The following is a 16,139-nucleotide window of genomic DNA, read 5'->3' on the forward strand; positions in this document are numbered from 1 at the left end:
TTGGTGGCCATGTATGATTTAAAGCTTGAACAACTTGATGTGAAAACTACATTTCTTCATGGTGACTTGGAGGAATAGATTTATATGGAGCAGTCTAAAGGTTTTAAGGTGCAGGGAAAGAAAGATCATGTTTGTCTGCTTAAGAGGTCGTTTTATGGCCTTAAGCAATCTCCTAGGCGTACAAACGTTTTGATTCCCACATGATGAAGATTGGCTACACAAGAATCTCTTTGAAGTCTTTGTTGAGTGCTGAATTTGAGATGAAGGATCTTGGTGTTGCTAAGAAGATCCTTGGCATGGAAATCCCTAGAGATAGAAATGCAGGTAAACTTTGGGTAATTCAGAAGAGGTATATTGAAAAGGTGCTAGAACGTTTCAATATGGAAAAGGCTAAGTCGGTTAGCACTCCGTTAGCTGGCCACTTCAAGTTATCTGAAAGGGAAGGCCATACAACACATGAGGAGGTGGAGCAAATGCCTTAAGTCCCTTATGCTAGCGCAGTTGGAAGTCTCATGTATGCTATGGTTTGTAGCAGACCGAATTTGTCTCATGCAGTCAATGTTGTTAGCAGATATATGAGTAATCCAGGGAATGAGTATTGGAATGCAATTAAGTGGATCTTCAGATATTTGAGCAAGACTAAAGATATATGTGTTATGTTCAGTGGCAAGGGAAATTCTATAGAATTGACAGGTTATGTTGATTCTGACTATGCTAGTGATTTAGACAAGAGGAGGTCTACTACAGGGTATGTGTTTACATTGACTGGTGGACCTATATCATGAAGGGCGATGCTCCAGTCTACAATTGTATTATCCACTACAGAGGCAGAGTACATAGCAGCAGTTGAGGCTGCCAAGGAAGGAGTCTGGTTGGCTGGACTGGTTCGTGAGTTGGGGTTGGAGCAAGGAGGTATAGTGTTACATTGTGACAGTTAGAGTGCCATACAGCTTGCAAAGAATCAGGTATTTCATGCAAGGACAAAGCATATTGATGTGAGATTTCACAAGATCAGGGAGCTTGTGTTAGAAGACAGTATTCACTTGAGAAAAATTCATACAGATCTCAATCCTGCAGATATGTTTACGAAGCCAGTTACTATAGAGAAGTTCGAGTCCTGTTTGGACTTGATTAATATTACTCATTGTTGAAGATGAGGGACGCATCAAACAGGTGTGGGTTTGTACCTCTAATGAGGTACAATGATGAAGACGTCTACAAGTTATCTTTATAGGAGGCTCGACAGAATTTAAGCCAAGGTGGAGATTATTGGTGTATGATGTCTTGTATTCCATTGCAGTTTAATTCAGAGAGTACTGATGTAGCACCTAGATAGATAGGACGGTGGTCCGACTAGCCGGTTAGCTGGCCGTGGAGGTTGCAAGGGGGTGTAGGAGGGCGCAGCCCCCGGCTCGAATTTTTTATTTGAAGGCAATTGTGTATTTTTCAGATTAGGGTTTTTTTTTTTGCTATATATTTGTAGCGAGTGTTTCTTTTTCTATAATGCAAGCAATACTGAGAGGTGTGAGAACGAGCGCTGTAACCCTATTCTCCATTGATAGTGAAGCAGGATCTCATCTTACCGGGGATGTAGGCAATCTTGCTGAACCTTGTAAAATCCGTGTGCATTATTTGTTTTGTTTTTCCATTATCTTCTGCATCGTTTTAGGGTTGCGTTTCTACACCCTTTCCCATTATTCTAAGTATATATGTTTCCTTTCTATTTCAAATCGAAGAGTTCAGCATAAAAAACATAATTATTAAATTCATCTACAAGTCCCTGCCGTATCTTCTCACCCCCTTTCTTTTCATGTTGACTTCTGACCACATTAAAATCTCCTAAAAGTACCCAAGGAGTTGACAATCCTTGAGCAAGAATACTAATTTCCCTCCACAACTCTCTCCTTTCCTCAATACTATTTGATGCATAAACTGCAGTGCAAAAAAACTCCATAGAAGATCCTTTAATTTTAATCTTCAGATGGATCAGCTGGGATGTACTAACCAAACAATCGACTTCAAATAAGGTATCATCCCATCCCACCCAAATTCTAGTAGACTACCTTACTCTACAATTATGGACATATTTTCATTCTCTCTTCAAAGAAGAAATTACTTTAGCAATATTTTCTTCGTTCACTTTAGTTTGAATAAGAATCCCCAATCTCATATTTTTTTATGCAATCATATTCTTAAGCCCTCTTACATTCCAATAGAGACAATTCATTTAGTAATTTTTTTAGAGAAGTTACCCTGACCCCTGCCAATCCCCTTCATAGCTCCTACCTCCGGGAGGACTTTCTTCATATGTGAATTGAGCTCCACATGCTGAGGCAGGAATGTCAATTTTTTAGCTGCACCCCCCCCCCGCCTTTCACCAGATGGATTAATTTTAGAAGACAAGGGTATCTGAAGAATCGGTGATACCTTTTTTCTGAGTACTGACTCCTACGGTTTTAGAAAGAATAGGAGGCTTAGCAGCTATCGGACCAATATAAGGCAGGTCTCATGCTACAGTACTATTGTCACACGATTGCAGATCCTTCTGACTTGAGCGAATATGCTCCAAAGATACTCCAGAATATTCTCCTTTATCCATAGTTTGAATAGCCAAACTCCTGTCCACCTCACCACACATAGATACCTCATTCTCAACCAAAGGGGACGAGTATATTGTCTCCTTAACACCTTCCAGCCTATAAGAATCGGCCAAATCAGTAGTAGGGACATTACTTTCCAACAAAATAGGAGTAAGTTTGGGCGCTCCACTCCCAAGACCAAATTAGAGTCAACCCCCTTCAAATCTCCTATTTTTTCTCCAACCGAACTCTCCTCTTCCAATTGCATGCTTCTTTTAACCTTATCCTTCTTAGAATTCAAATTGGATTTAGACTTACCATCCTCCACCCGTCTCTCCTCAAAATTAAATTCCCCCCATTAAATTGGGCATCTCCACCCTCCAAACAATCCACATCATCCACCTCATCACTCTCACCTTCACAAAGCTCACCTTCCTCAATCAAATCCGCCACCTCACCCTTCTCATCTAACGCCAATGGCTACAAAGAAGTTGGCTCCACCTTAAATTCTCCCCATACGGAGAACGAATTCAAATGTGATACAACCTCCGCCGAACCAGCCCCAAAACGACTTCTTCCCCTCTTCACGTTGACAAAAGATTCCATAACTTCTTTTCCCATCCCACCTCCTTTTGACATCCTATTAAAATCTGATTTTGAATTCAAATTTGAATCCATCACAACAAGTCAAACCTGGAGTCAACACCATACGTGTGGCCATCTCCTTAGGATCACCACCCACTGCTAGTGTAGTAACCACACCACCAGCAGAGCTCCCCTCATCCGTGTACACTTTGTCCTCCTTATCACCATTAATATGATCGACACCAACCAATGACAGTTGCTCAGTACCATACATCTCCTCATGAGTCAAACCTTCCAACAAAGCAAAGGCATTGTATTGTGTAACCGAATCTATAATTTCCAGAATTGGCTTCGTTTTTTCAAAATTTGAATTAGATGGACCACCTGAATAACCTGTGGAAACGCAACCTTAAAACGATGCAAAAGATAATGAAAAAACAAGAACAAACAATGCATACAGATTTACGAGGTTCGGCAAGACTACCTACGTCCCCGATGAGATGAGATCCTGCTTCACTATCAATGGAGAATAGGGTTATAATGTTCGTCCCTCACACTTCTCACTATTGCTTGTATTACAGATAAAGAAATACTCGTTACAAATATATAGCGAAAAACCCTAATCTAGAAAGTACACAATTGCCCTCAAATAAAAAATTCGTGCAAGGGGCTGCGCCCCCCTACACCCCCTACTATGCAGGGGGCCTGCCCCCTTGCAACCCCCACGGCCCGTTAACCGGTTAGCTGGACCACCGTTCTGCCTGTTGAGGCACTGCACCAGTACTCTTTGGGTTTAACTGTGATGGAATACAAGACATCGTACACCAACATAACCCTCCCTTTCAGTTGAGTCATAAAGAACCATCTCACCACCAGAATTTTTTCAAAACCACTTATTACGTTGAGCCTTAGAAGTCACATCTTTGCACTGGCCAGAAACATGACCAAAAACTTTTTAGAGAGCATAGGAGGATGGTCTCCAATCACATACAACATTTTGGTAAAACACTACACCATCTTCATTATGAACAGGGATATAACATGGCAGTTCTATGCCCGCATGCACTTCGATCGATACACATCCTAGCATTGGACGGTCGCTCCATTGTTCTGGTGCACTTATCAGTCGTAATTGGTGTTCCAATAACACTACCAATAACGCTCAACTTCAGCTGTCCAATAATGAAATCCACACCGGAACTAAGCTCAGCTCCACCTTGTTTAACACCGACTTAGGGCTCCATGGCCGCACAATCATTGGTTGTTTTAGAACAAACCACGGTCCCCCTTCAAGAACCTTTAACCTGTCCTCTTCTATGTTGAAACAGAAAACAAAGTAGCCACTCTCCAACAAATTGAAATACCCTCCACTGCATCATTAAGATTTTCTTGGTAACAGAAAAAGAGGAAAGTGAATATTCACGTACGTAAACGATCTTGGACCATGGATATGGCATCTATTAAAGGAAGAGAGAAAAAATATATGACATATCCACGGACCAGGGTTGTTAACGTACATTCACGTACGTGGATATTCCTTGTTCTCCAGAAAAAATGGTAGTCTTTTCCCTATAAATTGACCAATCAACGCATTCTCCCATTTTTTTATCCCTACACTTATGATGCTTGAAGGGCAACAAGCAACCGCAGCTCCCTCAACAACAACTGGATCAATAAAATTCAATTTCATATCTTGAACATGAGACATAGACACTGCAGAAAATAAACCTGCCCAATTCCTTCCCTCTTCATTGTGCTGCACTCCATCTGATGATCCCTGAGACCTCCCAACACCACCACTCAAACCACTCACCATTTGAATGAGAGCTCAGCTCCACCTAAAAACCTGCAAGCTTCATTTACATCTATTCCGTCCACAGAGACCCTTTGGTTAGTGAATGATTTCTGAGTTTACTCTAAGTAAGGATACTCGTCCATGTCGAATCAATAAGAATCAACATCGATCATTGTTGATGCTAATCTAAATCAATCAATCCGCCAATCTAATTTTCAATTTTTGAAAACCATGATCAGTAAATAATAACACGATACTCTGATTAACATAGGTGATATTTAATCCTGAGGAGTTAACCTCACCCAGGGGAGTGCCTTGCAACTTGGAAGGACCATGTATGATCACAGATTCATCTCGATAAGGGAGCATGAGACTCCTACTTTTCTTTTGACATGTGTCCTAAAATATAACCATATGAAATCAGTTGCCTATGCTGAAACAGTTGCCTTTGCAGATACTACAATCCTCATTCATTTCACATTTATTCTTAGTATTATAAGGCAAAAATTTATTTGCACAGTCATGCATCAAACCATTGGATGCACAAAACCATGTATGGTACACAATCCTTCAGTCTCATTCAACGGTTTGGTGCATGATCGTGCACAAAACCTCTCCCCTTATTATTATTATTGTGATTCTTGAAATTTATTGGATCTTACAGTTGTTTTGAATATTAGATGTAGATATTTAGGTAATAATTCTTCAATTAATTTATATGAGTAGACTATTTATTTTTTATGAAATAAAGGAAATATTACATAAGAAACGAAACGTCTACTGTATCCCTAGAGATGGGGAAACATTGCAAGCCAAACCCTTAACCCATCCAACTACCTCATTACCCTCCTTAAAACAAAAGACAGAATTAGTTAATAGACTATATTAACTCAAAAACAAATGGAATGAACTCCAAAGCCAATCTCCCCCCACCCCCTTTATATATATATATATATATATATATATTCTACACATTTAAAGCTCATTCCGGTTTTTTTTGGTCATTCTACTTTTCATTGATTGTTTTTTAAATTATACTGCTTGATGTTTTGTACCGTATAAATCTCGTACAATCCATTTCCTTTTTTTCGCCATTCCCGATTTTGCTAACCGTGAGTGATATTCAAAGGAAATGGTGTGATGAGAATTACATACTCATGACATTACCAAATTTTTGAAGTCTCACTAGGTGCCAAGGTATCACATTTTCATGAACTTCGGATAATAGACATAAAGGACATAAAATAAAAAGGACAAAGTTTTCCTTCAACATCACCAATCAATCAAAGGGACGAGAACCTTGCACCCCCTCCGCCCCACCATCGAGTGGCCTTGAGGCGAGGCCACACGGTGAACATGGACATAGGTCAACTCAGTTCAAACAAAAATATACTACAAATACCAAACTAAATACATGGGCACTCTTCTTTTGACACATGAAACGAGAATAGAAAAATTATCAACTAAAAGCCAAGAAAATGAGAGCATTGTGAAACATTTTTTAAGAAAAAAGAAACTAAGACCATTCTGATGAAAACAATCAATGAATTTGCGAGAGCAAAGCTTAAACTGCTTGGACTACATGAGGATACATGACATATTCATACACTGTACCACCTTCCGTGAGTAATTGTTGATCTAGATTTTCTGTTTGAGGCATAATATGGTTCAATCTCTGTATTGCACAGCCAAAAGATTACAAAACTTCGAAAACACCAGATCTGAACAAGGCTGAGGTTTTCCAGCCAAGCTCTCTAATCAGGTGCTGTTGACAAGGGAGACCAATTCGTTGTTCTCAGTCTCAAGAGTTTCTGCACCTCCCTTAATGTTCAATATTTCAGTGGAGTAGGGGTGTCAACGGGTCGGTCCAGTTTGGTTTCAGTCTGGTTTGAGTCAGTTTTGGTGTGGGAAGGTTGAAACCGAAACCGAACCCATAAGGAAATTCCAGTTTTGGTTTGGTTCCGGTTTTGGTACGGTTTGGTTTCGGTTTGTCTTCGGTTTCTTAAATCGGTTTGTAACCGGGTTGGTTTTGGTTTTTGGTCCAGTTTGGATTCGACTTTCCATACAAATGTATACAAAAATATGCAAATTTGATTTTTTTTAATGAATTTTGGAGTGTTTCGGTTTTTTACCGGTTTGGTTTCAGTTTCAGTCTGGGTTTTGAGCCAGTTTCGGTTTAGTTTTGGGTTTATCCGGTTTCCGGTGTGGTTCGATTTGGTTTTAGGGTTGCAATATTCCAAACCAAACCGAACCAATAGGGCTTCGGTTCTATTTGGTCTATGCTGTTACCGGTTTGGCCCGGCCGGTTTTACCTGTTCGGCTTAGGGTTTAGGAGGATCAATGAGGGATCACTACTAGGAATCAAATACAGCAGACACAATGGAAAAATCCTCGTTATATTACGGATCAAGATGGCCAACCAGAGGTTATCAAATCGTGCCCGGGTTTCTTTCAAGATAGAGTAGGAGGCCCTCTCCCCACAAGGATGTCAGTATACCAATGTTATCAATAGACATCAGTAATGCAAAGAATGTGCCTTCTATACCAGAGGGACAAAGCTTGGAACCAAGTACAAGAAGTGGCATCCATTTTAGATGCCCAATCATTTGAGAAACTCCTCCATCAATCACGACATAAAAATAATCAGGTATTCCAAATTTTAAGTTTAACCGCAAGACCAGCATCAAATCTAACATCCCTGATACACCATAAATCAAGCAAAGCACGGAAGGGATGGTCCTTCAAAATGTTTTGGTAGAGCAATACCCCAAAAAGCGATCCTACTGAACCGATGGAAAATATGAATCCAACATTTTCCTGAACCAAGAACAAAAAACATAATTGTAGCAGGACACAACTACAAATCCTGTGTCCTTAGATAGCCAAACAAAGAATAATCAAATACCTGAGAGAAAGATGGACCTGCATTTTGGTCTGTGTACCAATAGAACATTCCTTCTTGGATATTCAAGCTAACTGCAACTGACAAGTACATATATGCGCATGGCCTCCAAACGTCGGGGCATTTAAGAGTTCTCCACATAGCTTTAATGGCATCCAGCAACTTCTGAGGTACCTGATTCGAGAATATATCCAAGGATACAATGAGTAGAAAAGGGAACTAAAATATGAACAAAATCCGTAAGAGAGCTAGTATTACCCCTATGTAGGCAAAGTTGGGCATTTGAGGTTCAATAAGAACCATTCCAACCAAAACAACCAGTGCAGCAGGTATAACCAGCAAGCCAAACACACCCTATCAAGAAAAAAGGGATTTGGAAGGCTGTAAGCAACTACCAGTTCCAGCTAATTACAAGATGAAGTGAAAATAAACTAACCTTAGGGCCAATTATATGAACAAGAAAGCCACTGACAGAGAAACCTATTAGTGCACCAATAGAGGAACTAGGTCCACAAAAGCTTTGCATGTCAGCAGCAAGCGAATGATGAGTTATACTATTTTGAGCCACACAAGCATCGATTGTAACATCTGCTATTGCTGCAGCAGCACTCCCCGCCGTAAGAGACAACAAAGAAAACACAACTTGTAACTTTTTGTGCAGAGCAAGAGAAAGCATGGAGATGATTCCCAGAACACCTGAATAGTCATAGACTCTCTCTCTCTCTCTCTCTCTCTCTCTCTCTCTCTCTCTCTCTCTCTCTCTCTCTCTCTCTCTCTCTCTCATATACATATATGTTGAGCATAATCATATCGCTATTTTAGCATCTCAAGTGCAAACCATGAGACTCGATATCTAAGATACAAATCATGGCCTAATCAATAATATAAATTAAGATCTCTTGGCAGGAGGAAATGGTAGACAGCATGGAATAATATATATGGCAGTAATCATGATAAAAAGTCAGGTCCGACAAAGGAGATTGAAATCTATCTACAGTCCAGGATTTTAATAGCTAAAGTTTTTTTAAAATACAAGCACATTTGATCAAAACCCCTTCCAATTAATATTCTTTTTCCAAACAAATGAGGCAGGTTACAGGATTCTGTTCTGCCATTCAAATCTATCTAAGATCGTGTTAGCTCTCAAGACTAGGCTACTCATTATTGTGGTACAAGACTACATGCAATACCAAAAATATTAGAAGGACATAGGATGGTGAGTCAAATAGACAATTTGTTGGTTTAACCCACTTGCCATCTAGTTCTGTTGTCAAGTTCTTTTACTATCCTAAAAAAGGAACATTTTATGATTTGCTAAATTATCTTAGCATCATCAATAGTTTTCACTTATGGTAACAAAAAAAAGAGTAATACAAAGGTGGAGATTCATTTTACATTCCATAGCTTCAGAATTGAAAGTCCTGCCATATTAGTAGTATGGGTATGGTATTTAGTAATGTGAGAATAAGCTTTAGCTGTTGGATTATATTCCAACAATTGTGGGTATCACTTCTCTAGACTTGGAACTCCATGAATTCAGATGAATGTCTGAAGACCAATATGTTGTGGGAGTTTGGTTTAACAAAGAATTCAATGATTTGCTCCATCCATTGGCCGAACAATGATGTACAGCATCTGACTTTACGTCAACAGAGAGTGGAGTTGATGAAAGAACAGTACTGCTACTTGATGGAAATTGTCGATGCTACAAAGGATTTGTTTCTGGCATGTTGCCTTAATAAGCAGATTTAGGTTAATTATTGCAAATCTGTCCTCATTTTCTGTTTTCTAGCCTCTTTCTTTCCTCATCATAGAGACTCCTGAAAATGTAGAAAATATCTTCAATAGCAAGTCTCTTGACACTGTTTCCACAGTATTAGTTTGACTACTTGAGAATTTAGAGCATTTCCAGTAAGTTTTAAGCTATTAAAACCCTTTAACTTTTCACCAACTGGTCCTGTTCCAAGCATTTAAAGCTGTTTCACATAACCATTACTTCCTAGGACATATAATTGTAGCAGCTTAACATACTAGTTGAAACATAAAGCAAGAATCTGTATCTAACCCAAGCACCACCAACTCTTAAGCCAACCCACCAACATTGAGTTATCCACAGCAGGCAAACTACCTCACTGAGTAAAACAAAACTACAAACACCAGATCTCCAGCAAGAAAATGACTGTATTACCAGCAAAAATGAAGTAAGGCCTTCTCCTATACCTAGCAACAGGGAATACATCAGTGAGTAGACCATAGAGAAGCTTGAAAATCCAAGGAAGAGAAACAATCCCAGAGTAAACCTGAGCTTCAGATGGTTGTGCTTTCTGAACATCCTTCCTGTAATACTCGATACCAACCCTACTCAGACCTCCACCCAATCCCTGACTGATTCCATAAACAACAACCACACCCAATACAAAACTCCAATGCGTCTCCCTAGCAAGCATCCTGAACCAATTCAGAGGTACCCAGATTAAATCCCAAAACCCATGACTTGGTTTACTCTTCTCTATTGATCCATCACCAAGAGAAGGCTTCTCTTCTTCCGTACTCATTTCCAAGTATAAAAACCAGCAATCCAGTTCAAATATCAGAGTTTTCTTGAAATAAATTGCTCATAAGAAGGGAAAAATTCTGACCCAGATGCTTTTTTAGCCTTGGAAATTCCTTAAACCTCATCTGTCAGAAAACATCAAGAACATACAAGAACCCAAATTTCCTCAAACTGGGTATTGAGAATATCAGTGCAAAGGTCCAAATTCCATTAAATAAAAAACCCATCATACAAAATGCTTAGAGAGAGAGAGAGATAGAGAGAGAAGATGAAGGGTCAGGGCAGGGGGATGCAGAAGAGATTAGATATGAACAACAAAACCATTTGTTTACATAGTTTTCAACATCTGATCTTGGCTAGGTATTTTACAGGAGCTGGGTTGGGTCAGGTATGTGTATAACAAGCAATGTACACGTGGCGTGGCCCCATTTGGTGCATTTAAATTGGAACATGCCCTCCAAGGGGGTGAGAGCATAAATGCAAAACGTGACTTTATTCCCTCCAATATAAAACTATAAAATATAGGTCTCTCGGGGACTTTTTTTTGTATGAGCTAAGGTATTTGCTAACCACCAATTGATTTTCCAACCAATGTGGTTGGTAGCCTAGTGGTGAAAATGCTCTCAATTCATCACCGCTCGAGTCGGCTAGTTGTTATAAGAATGAAGGCAATTGGGCAAGGCTTAAAGATGCATTAGATTTAGGTGTTAACTAGGTTTTGGTTGTCATTTTGTTGGATATTGTTATCCTCAAAGCTTCCTTAGTTTAGCTTCTTTAGTTTGGGAGTGAGGTTCTATCACACTTATATTTTAAACCCTTCTCATAATACTCAAAATAATACATAATTGCCATGTGTGTGTTATTTTGAGTCCGAACTCGAAATCTAGTAGACATGTTGTTTATATCATATTTATTATAATAAAAAAAAATTTCAAACCAAGATGGCATCTATATTACAAATATTTATTAAAAAAATTAAAAAAATTTAATAAGTAAATTACGCAAGAACTCAATACAAACCATTAAAAAAAAATCAATTGGTTGTTATCTTGCCAGAAGAGTGCAAGTTCCCAAAAGGGTATGGATTCGACTCTCTTGTCTTCACCTTTTGCCATAACCATAACTCACATAACCATGAGTCACCCTCTTCGCTTCCCCATGTTTGGACTTCCATTACTTCAACCTCCCTTCCCTTATTTATCCCGTGTGACTATAATTAAAGTCCCATTAGACAGATAGATAGATCAAAAAGAAAAAAACATAAAAATAAGAAATAAGAGATAAAAAAAAATCTAAAAAAAAAAAAAAAAAAACCGATTCATATATATGAATAACCACATGGCTGAGAGATGTCACCAAATTTGATAATTACTTCATACACAAGGTCCATTCTTATCCAATGGTCAATTTGTCAAATCATTAGTCAATATAACTGAAAAATATTCGAATTAGGATTGATAGAAATGTTATCCTCTTAAATTTTTTGTTTCCTTTTTTTCTTGCCTTTTTAAGCTTGCGTAGTAACTTTCCTTCAATGTAGACAATATAATTTATCAATTTGACTAATAGTTAGATGGATAATTTTTCAAAGAATTCACATTTTTTTTTTTATAAGCATAAGAGTGTATTAAGTTAAAAAGAAACTACATAGTCATGGTGTCTATTAGGATTACATGCCATATAATGTATGAGGTTCATAATTGGGTTGTCTTCAATAGTTTTAAGATAAAAGGAGATTGTTTGTGAAAGTAATGAAATCTTATGAAATTTTGTAACATGTAGGAGAGACCAAGCTTCAAAGCAAGCGAATGGAAGAAGATTAGTTAACTTCTAGCTTGTGTGCCATACTTCATGGATCTCCCATCCTTTGGTGGTAGCTGTCCTCAAACCTGCAAGAATTCCTTTTGCTTCCACTGCTTCTCTTTGAGTAGTTGTAGTAGTATCTGAGCTAATGATCTGAAGCTAACCTTCTAATATAATTCCAAATGCCCATCCGGAAGCTGAAGTTAAACTATTAGTTGTTTCAGCACAAACCAAAACTGGGTAGTTGAAAAAAGGGATATGAAGGTTTCTGTTCAATCGTGTCGGATCATCTGCAGCAAATGATTCATTAGTACATCTTGGCAATATATTTAAATCAATAATCTCCATCCTTATTTTTTGTAGAACATTCATTGGGTTTGGGCTATCTTTGGATGCTATGATGTTATTCCGCTGTTGCCAAATTGTTATAGCAAAAACATTGAAACCATTTAAGATCTGATATTGAAATATTTTTTTGATGAAATAGGTATTTTACCATCTCCACCAATGAGGTTGCTTTGATATTCTGTAGCCATAATCCAAGATGTCATGCTACCCAAATGTGCCTTGAAAATTCACAATCAATGAATAAATGCAGAGAGGATTCAGTACTCTTTTTTCAAAAACCACAAGAAGTATCAATGGGTAGCCATTGTCCATTTTGTAAAGTCTGCCACAGAAACATTTTGAATCTATGGTGTATTTGTAGTTTCCATAGAAACTTCCACCACCTGCTTGAAATACCCCTTATTCCTGCCAATTGGCCTTAGTTTTTTTGTATGAAAAAAACACCTACTTTTGTGGAGAATGATCCATCTATCATTAACGAACATACCCACTGATCATTTTGAGATGAAAGCTGAATTTGGGTTATTGTAGAAATCAAATGTGGGGGAATTAGGGTTCTCAGTTCCTCCACTTTCCAGGAATGATTGTCAATAAAATTATTGACCTTCATAGTATCAATTATGGGTTGTAAGTTCGCCTATGATAAATCTAGACCTAAGATTTCCTGGCCTGCCCATAGATCATACCAAAAGAAAGTGTTAGTTCCATTACCGATTTTAGAACTGATGCACTTTTTAAGGGTAAGTAACATTGAGGATATATTGTTCCATATCTATGATCCACGTCTTTTAAGGACCCTTGGGTCAAAATTGGATTTGTGGTGGCAGTATTTTGCTCTCAGTACTTTGGCCCAAATTTCCTCATTGTTATTGACAAAGCGCCAAGCTAATTTTAGCAAAAGGGTTTGGGTAGTAGCATCTCTTAGCTCGAGGCCACCTTGGTTCATTAGTTGGCATATTTTGTTCCATGCAATGAGGCGCATTCCTTTGTTTTTCTCAAGATTTCCACCATTCCAAAATGTAGAGCAGATGGAGTCGATGTTCTTGCAGGTTTTCAAAGGAAACCTGAAGCATGACATAAGATAGGATGGAATTGAGTATAAAGTGGATTGGGTAAGGATTATCTGACCCGCGTATGAGAGTAATTTGGATTTTCAGACAGATAACCTGTTGTTAACATAGTCAATGATACCCTATAGGCTAGCTGTCTTGGATCTAGGATGAAGTAGATTAGTGCCTAGGTAGGTGGAATTCCTGGCTCCTTCTCTTATACCAATGATGGTGCAAAGCCTGATTCTTTCGTAGTTTGGCACATTTCGACTGAAGAACATACCACTCTTTAATCTGTTGTCCAGTAAAGTCAGAGAAGAGCTTTAAAACAACTTTGATGAACAATAAATCCTCAGATGTGGCTTAGCAAAATATAAAAGTATCATCCACAAACAGGAGGTGTGAGATCTCAGGGGCATGTCTAGAAATCCTAATTCTTTGAAAAAGGTTTAGGTCTTTGTAAGTGGAGAGTAAACAGGAAAGAATTTCCGTAGTTGTAATGAACAGGTATGGACTGAGCGAACATCCTTATCTGATTCCTCTCGAGGGTTCAAAGTAGGCAAAAGATGACCCTTCCAATTGTATAGAGTAAGTAACGGTTGAGAGGAGATAAGAGATTAAGGCACCATTTGACAACGTTCCGTTTTTGCCGTTTCTGAGTTTTTTGTTCCCAAAAACGGAGAAACAACCTAAAAAGTATTTGATAAAGTTGTTCCGTTTCATCCGTTTCTAGAAACATAAATCAAAATTTATGCCTATTTACAATTCTAGAAACGATTTTGACGAAACAAGTCGGACTTTTTTTGTTGTTTCTAGAAATGAATTTGAAAAAAAAAAAAAAAGGTTGTTGTGCCCGATAAATCTCTCAACTATATAAACCTAAAAAGAGGCAATTCTCTCCCTTTTGGGCATCCGATGATACTATTGGGTTTTTTAGTGGTATTATATCTGCAAAAAACATTTCGAGAAACAAGTTTACCAAACATCAAAAAATCTATTTTTGTTTCCGAAAACGTGAAAAGCCGTTTCTGCTGTTTCTAGACATAGAAATAGCAAAAACGTTATCAAACGATGCCTAAGTCATTCCAATGCTTCCCAAAACCCAGGAATTCAAACAAAGCCCTTATTATACCCCATCCTACTCTATCATATGCTTTTGACACATCCAGTTTAATAGCCACATGTCCCAATTTCCCTTTGGTTCTTTTAAAAAAAAATAGAATATTTCATGGGCAATAACAATATTATCAGATATCTGACGTCCCGGAATGAAGGCTACTTGGAAGGGGGAGATAAATTTTGGCAAATGTTGTCTGAGCCTGTTAGCTAGGAGTTTTGCAATGATTTTGTAAGAGACATTGCATAGACTGATCGGTCTGAAATCTTCCACTTTGACTGCATTGTCTTTCTTTGGGATGAGACAGCAGTGTGTGATTTACTCCAGAAGAAAGGTTGCATTTGTTAAAGAACTGCCTTACCATCTCCATTACATCATTTCTTATCAAATTCCAAAATTTCTGGTAGAAACATGCTTGGAAACTGTCAGCCCCTGAAGCTTTGTATGGACTGATAGAGTAAATCACCTTTTGTATTTTAGAGTCCTCAGGTGCTGTAATGAGTGATGAAACATCGACCCCCGTGGGGACCTTTAGAAATAGGCTTTCTACAAATGATGGATCAAGCGGATTGGAAGCTATGTCAATTTCTTGTAGGTGGGTTACAAATTATCTAGCAATCCTTGGAGTATCTTTTATGATCTCATTGTTTGAGTTTTGTAAAAACTCAATTCTTCGTTTGCAAACCTGGTGTCGAGAAATAGCATGGTAGAAGCGGGTGTTTCTATTTCCTCCAATAAGATGCATATGTCTGGATTTCTGAAGCCAAAATTTCTCTTCTGCCTCAAAAATCCAATTAATATTTTTGAAAATTTCAGTCATTTGGTCAGAGGAATTGGCGTCTCAGTTGTTGGATTCCATATTCAGGAACTTTAAGAAGTACCTTGTTTTTAAATGTTCAATATGACCAAAAACAGATTTATTCCAATGAGTAGGATTCTACTGAAATTGGTCAATTTGGTCATAAGATTAATTTCAGGGTCAGATTCCCAACTGTTGTAGCAGTAAGAGTTGAACTTAGGGTGGTGGAACCATGCATCTTGATAATGGAATGGCTTCTTATATGATGATTGGGCTCCTTTGAGTTGGAAGATTATGGGATTGTGATCAAAACCTGTTGAGGCCAATTTTGTGGCAGATGCATTGGGGTAGAGATTAATCCAACAACGAAATGTAAAAACATCTGTCCAAGCATTCTTTAATGAGCTTAGGAGGCTTTTGTCTATTGGACGAAGTGAATTTTGATTCCTTAGGTTTTATCTTAGATAGGTTTGCAGAAAAAATCATATCATTAACTGATTTGTAGGTATAAGAGTATGAAAATGGGGAGCCTCCCAGTTTGTCTGATGGGGATAGAACTTCGTTCCAATCTCCAATAATGAGAAATAGAATTGACTAATTTGAGATGA

General features: G+C 38.2%; 1 pseudogene; it reads right to left on the reverse strand.

Annotated features, from left to right (window-relative positions):
* Nucleotides 1-6,717: 6,717 nt before the first annotated feature.
* LOC122082061 lies at nt 6,718-10,416 on the reverse strand (annotated as a pseudogene).
* Between the last annotated feature and the right edge of the window lie 5,723 nt (nt 10,417-16,139).

Source organism: Macadamia integrifolia, chromosome 6 (assembly GCF_013358625.1).
Source record: "Macadamia integrifolia cultivar HAES 741 chromosome 6, SCU_Mint_v3, whole genome shotgun sequence".
In the NCBI taxonomy this organism is placed as follows: domain Eukaryota; kingdom Viridiplantae; phylum Streptophyta; class Magnoliopsida; order Proteales; family Proteaceae; genus Macadamia; species Macadamia integrifolia.